Source organism: Osmia lignaria, chromosome 4 (genome assembly GCF_051020975.1).
Source record: "Osmia lignaria lignaria isolate PbOS001 chromosome 4, iyOsmLign1, whole genome shotgun sequence".
In the NCBI taxonomy this organism is placed as follows: domain Eukaryota; kingdom Metazoa; phylum Arthropoda; class Insecta; order Hymenoptera; family Megachilidae; genus Osmia; species Osmia lignaria.
Genome location: NC_135035.1, coordinates 4,135,847 through 4,141,846, shown reverse-complemented (window position 1 = coordinate 4,141,846; position 6,000 = coordinate 4,135,847).

Sequence of the window (6,000 nt, the reverse complement as noted above, 5' to 3'; positions counted from 1 at the left end):
AATCAGGTAGCGATGATCCTTGTTGGACCGGCTGACGCTTTGTGCAACAGAGTGAGAAAGAGGTTCCCAACAAAAGAGTTATTACGATTTTCCCGTTTCTACGCAGTTACCAAGGGAAATTCCCGAAATGCGAAGCACTGGCTAACTGCGTAGCGCTGGTGTTATTGCTACGGCTCTCTCTCTCTCTCACTCGAGCTAACCCGAGTTTTTGTGCGTATTAACTTCTTATTACAATGGCTGGCGACGATAGTTTCAAGGAGGGTCACGTAAACTATTGAAAAGTAGAAAATAGAAACGACCTTTTCGCGTGTACCTCGCATGAGGAATTCTCGTAACCCTCGAAAGAGCTTGACGAGATACACGGTTCCAGGGTAGAGCAGGTAAAGAAGAGAAAGCGATAGAGGAAGTCAAAAATAGAAAGGAATTAAACTCAAACTCTTCCCTGTACATCCCTGCATGAGAAATTCTCGTAACCTCGAAAGGCTTGACAAGAATGTACAAGGTCGAGGAGGAATGAAAAGGTTGGCGGAAAACCGAAACACCCGCCCATACGCCCCTCACATGAGAAATCCTCGTAACCCAAAAGGGCTTGATAAGGGACGCAAGGCGGATAAATTTCAAATTTTCCGCCGGGACGTAACAAATCCTCCCCCCTTAAAACCATCGCCGCCCTCGGTGATGCTTAGCCTAAAAATCACGAAGGATCGGTTGGTACACCCGATCATATAATACCCGGAGCACCAAACTGGGGCGAACGCGCACCCAACGATCCACACTCGTCCCGCCGACCGACAAGCTCAGCACCGTTGCCCTGCCCTGCCTCCTAACGATTTCAGTGGACTCGATGACGGTCTGGTTTGTCACCCCCAAGCATCCTTCCACGTCCAGGGCGACTAGGCGTGAACAGCCACGTACGATAGCCGTCGTGTCTTCATCGGTGATACCTTGGCTATCACGCGCTCTAACTTCCTCCAGGGTGGCTATCGTGGCTAAAGCTGGCGCCGATACGGTGGGGTGAAGGTTATTGATCGTGATCTTCTCCAATCTCGGGAGGTTCCCCAAGGATTCTAGGGCGAATTGCCCCCTCACATTGGAGCATCCCGAAATATCCAACTCCAATAACTGGTGTAAGTGTTCTCCCACACTTCTGATGAAAGTGACGTCTACCCATCCACAGAACAACACTCTCAAGATCGTAAGTTGCCGGAAGAGTTCCGGCAATGAGCGCGCTGCCTCCACTGGGCCTAGCTGGAGCTCGATGAAGACCGGATCCGGCACGTCAGCGGCGTCCGGGATTTCTTCTTCCTCTGCTCCGTCGATAATCGGGGCGAAGTCGATATCGATTACCACAAGTTCCTGTACTGAGCGATGGAGATCCTCGTTATTCATGAGGGCGTCCAATGGTTCGGCAGAGGACAGGGCACGACACTGAGCAAGCTCAACCGACGAGAGCGAGCGCTGGGCCGCCAGACACGCGGCCACCGATGCTGAGGACAGCGACGCGCAATCCCGAAGCCTTATCTCCTGAAGTGTCGGGGCCATCCGCGGCAACGCCGCCCCCGCGAACCCGGAACCTGTGGCCACGAAGCTCGCGAGACGCGGCGCAGCCACGAACACCCCCGACAATTCCGGTTCAACATTTCCGATGGTCCTACCCAAATAAAATCTTTGTAGGCGTTCCGCGTTCGACGCCAGATCGCGCAGCGCCGACGGACGTACCGTCGCTCCGGTCAAATCTATCGTGGTCAGCCTAGGACAACCGCGCGCCGCGATCCCCAACACCTGCGGCCGCAGCCTTTCGGCGACCCAACGATCGTCGAGGCGCAGCTCGCTTACGTAGGGCCCCAACCGCATGATCGCCCAACGAAGACCTTCGGTATCCACGCTCGGGTGCGCCCATCCTTGCGGCCAGCGTTGGTCCGTGGTTGAAAGGACCCGCTCCGATGCGTAGGATGCCAGGGCTCCAGCCCTCCAGGCTCGGCATACTCCCTCCATCCTGGCCCGGTCGGCGAAGTTTAGGAATCTGGCGATCCGCGCTAAGACTTCTTCTGGCAGTGGCGGTGACGTGCGGGGCTCCCACCCCGGAAACGGGTCGGGGCGTCCGCGTGGTCTCAATAAAGCCGCCTCATTCCAGGAATCGGCGATAGCTGCTTTAATCTTGCGCTTGTGGAAGATTGGCTTGGTCGCTTCCACCCATTGGACCGCTCTCAAGGCCAGCTCCGCTGTTGGGAAGGTGATGAACCCGTAAGTCCCGGTAGGCTTCCGTACGACCACGGCCTGGTCAGGGCTGAAGGCGCGGAACAGAGTCATCAGGCTCCCTTTCTGCGCAAAGGGCGGTATGCGGGTAACGAAAACTCGTCGCCCCGATTCTCCTGCCTGGTGTCACGGTAGGTGTTCGACGACGTCGATGCCATGACGAATGGTTGATTCCTAGATTGTTTAAATACAGTGTAAAAATCAAGTTATCGCACGCTAGATTTGATTTGAATACGGATGTTAACGCTCGGACTGCTCCTGAAAAAATTGTTTATTTCAGATAGAATGCACTGCGCCAGCCGGCCCTCCATGGAGCTATGTTGCCCCTTCATCGATCAATTCGAATTTTACGAGTAGACGGCCAACTGTGCAGTGATCAGACATTTCTAGGTTTCCAGAACTTTAGTTTGTCAACGTGTTTGCTGAAGACGTTTCCAATTTCATCCCTCAACACGACGTTTTTATTCGGAGTAAATTCAATTATTTCATACGGTCCATGGTATCTTTTGCCGAACTTGCCCTTGCGCGGCTCAACCAGGACATATGCCACGTCCCCCACGCGACCCTTAAACGGACGAGCTGTAGCGTCGTAATAGGTTTTTGAACGCCTTTTAGCTTTTACGAGATTCTGTCCCGCGATGCCTTGCATCTCGTGCAGACGATCGTTTAAATCGCGAACATATCCTTCGTAGGTAGGCAGGTCGTCGCTCGCAGGAAACGCGGTAGGTGCGCGCGCGCGTTTTCCATACACTAGTTCAAACGGTGTGAACTTGGTACCTTCGTGTACCGAGGTATTATAAGCGAACATTGCAAACGGCACTAATCTATCCCAGTCATCGAAATCTCCTAAATAATGAGTAATGTAGTCCACCAGTACTGCGTGGCTACGCTCTAACGAACCGTTTGTTTGAGGTCTGTAGCCAGACGTGGTAAGGTGATGTATACCAAACATTTTAGCTACAGCGGATATGACTCGGTTTAGGAAACTCGTGCCTCGGTCAGATAATATGACCTTTGGGGCACCGAATTGCAGGATAAGGTTTGTCACTAGCGCGTGGGCTATTGTTTCGGCTCGGATATTAGGTACCGGAACAGCTATGCAGAATTTCGTCAAATTATCTTGAACAGTCAGTATATGTTTATTCCCGTCAGGTGTTCTCGGGAATGGACCCACTGTGTCTAACGACACTTTCGCGAATGGTTCAACCGGTGTATCTGTTATGATCATCGGTTCGCGCGTACATTTTCTCGATACTTTTCGCGTCTGGCAACTGTGACAATTCTGTATGTAATCTTCAATCTGTTGTCGCATGTTTGGCCAGTAGAAACGTTCTCGAATTCGTTGGTACGTCTTTGTTACCCCTTTATGTCCACCCACTAAACTATTATGTAATTCCGCGATGATATCCGAACGAATCTCCGTGGGTGGTACTTGGACTCTACCATAGCATAACGTAATCTTGATACCTGATTGGCCGAAGATTTTCCGCAGGGTGCTTGATAATACATCCTGAGGCAAATTCTCGGTCAAATCATCGAACCTAGAGATTCTGAATGACTCAATTTTTAATTCAGACATCTTTTGTTTTAATTTGCTCAAAATTGATTCTAGTCTAGCTAATGGTAAATCGTCGTTGATGTTATCTTTAACCACGATTGAAAACACGTGGTTGCTACCGCGTTTTGTAACAAAAATCGTTCCAACTTTCAACTCTGGGCCTTTAAAGGTCTCAAAATCAATTATTCCTATTTCGACAAGCAATTTACTGATTGGTGTAAGCAATAAATCTTTACTTATGAAGTGAACATAGTTGTCACGATGGTACGTTAAGTTTTCACACGCAAAATGTACTGTTTTCGCGCCTACGATTGCTCTATCTTCCGGCGCGTCTAGATACGGCGAATCGAGGTCTACCAGTGAATCGCTAGTGGATCCCTCGATCGGTAAATCTGCAGGTATTATTATTTGATTCTCTTGCTGTCCCGAAACCTTTTCGGAGAGGCGGTTTCTGTTAGGTGTGGATAGAGCTATTGGTGGAGTTGATGGTAGGTTTGCTGGTAATTGTGATTGTTGTAGCGGTCTATGGATTACTGTGTCGGATAGGGTTTTGGTTAAATGCGATAATCCGTCAGGATGGTATATATGGTCAGCGTCTGCTTCGACTTGGTCTTTATCTGCCGCGTTTTCGTTCGGTGGTTCTTCGAAGTGCGTTTTCGATTCACTTGTGATCGGTGTTTTGAAACAATCCTGATCTGAATCGGAGGTAGCGCTGTCGGGTGCTGGAGTCCGGGACACTCCCGTAATTCGCTGACGCGAACTGAGCCCCAGGCCCGGCAACACGCTACGCCTACGCAAATAGATCGGTGTTCCCGCGTCAGAGTCGGTGTCTATGTCTGTCGGATTATCAGAGGTAACGTCAGTGTCTGTCGGAGTATTGGACGTTACTATGATAGTAGGGTTGGAAATGTCAGGTGAAGTTAACGAAACTGATTGTTTTGCGGACCTTAAACGTGTACGAGTAGCTATTCCTTCAGTGTCTATAATAGGTGTTGGTTTAGGTTTATTCTTCGTGCCGGGAGGCCTACCTCGCCCCCTACGAACGACGACTGCCGGTGTTTCAGAGTCAGAGGACCGCGGAGACTCCGATATCGGCAATAAGTTCGCGTAACCTGACCTTCGTCGCGCTTCCTTAACTTGCGCGGTAGTCGTTAAAAATCGATGGATTAATTTAACCACGGAAGACGGTTCTTCCTTTTCCCGCTCGGTTTCCGAACTTGAAGATAACGTGAAAGCGTCTGATTCATTCAGCTCCGCTTCATTAACCGGATTTCTCGAAAGCGCGTCCGCGTTGGTATTTAATTTACCGGGTTTATGTACGAATTCGTATTCGTAATCGCGTAGCTTTAGACGCCAACGGACTAAACGTTGCCCTGGATCCTTGATCGAATTGATCCATCTTAGAGGCTCATGATCGCTAACTAGCTTGAATTTACGCCCGTAAAGATAAGGTCGAAAATGCAATACGGCGTATAAAATCGCTAAACACTCTTTTTCGGTAGTGAAATAATTTCGCTCTGGTTTTGTGAGCGTACGCGAAAGGTATGCGACGGGTAGATCGTGTCCGTCGATCTCTTGACTAAGTACCGCCCCGATGGCGAAGTCCGACGCATCCGTAGTGAGCGTGAACGGCTTCTGAAAATCGGGGTATTGCAAGATCGGTGCGCTACAGAGTGCTTTTCTTAACGCGATAAAAGCTATTCGCTGTTCTTTTCCCCAAACAAAGGGTACATTTTTCTTTAGCAGATCAGAAAGCGGTTTTGATTTAGCAGCAAAATCTTTAATGAATCGGCGGTAGTATCCCGCTAGGCCTAGAAATTGACGAATGTTCTTGGCGTTTCTGGGTCGCGGAAAGTTCTTAACAGCGGATATTTTCTTTGGATCCGGTCGGACTCCGTTTCTACCGATCACGTGTCCGAGATACGCGACCTCAGTTCGCAAGAATTCGCATTTATCTGGTTGAAGGGTTAAACCGGCGTCGGCCAGGCGCGTAAACAGGCGTCGGACCTTCTTTCCGTGTTCCTCCAACGTTTTCGCGAAGATGACTATATCGTCTAAGTATACAAATAGTTCTATGCCTTGCAAACCGCGAAGCAATTGATTCATTAATCGTTGAAAGGTTGCTGGCGCGTTCTTCAATCCCTCGGGCATTCTAACGTACTCATAATGTCCCGTAGGTGTGCTAA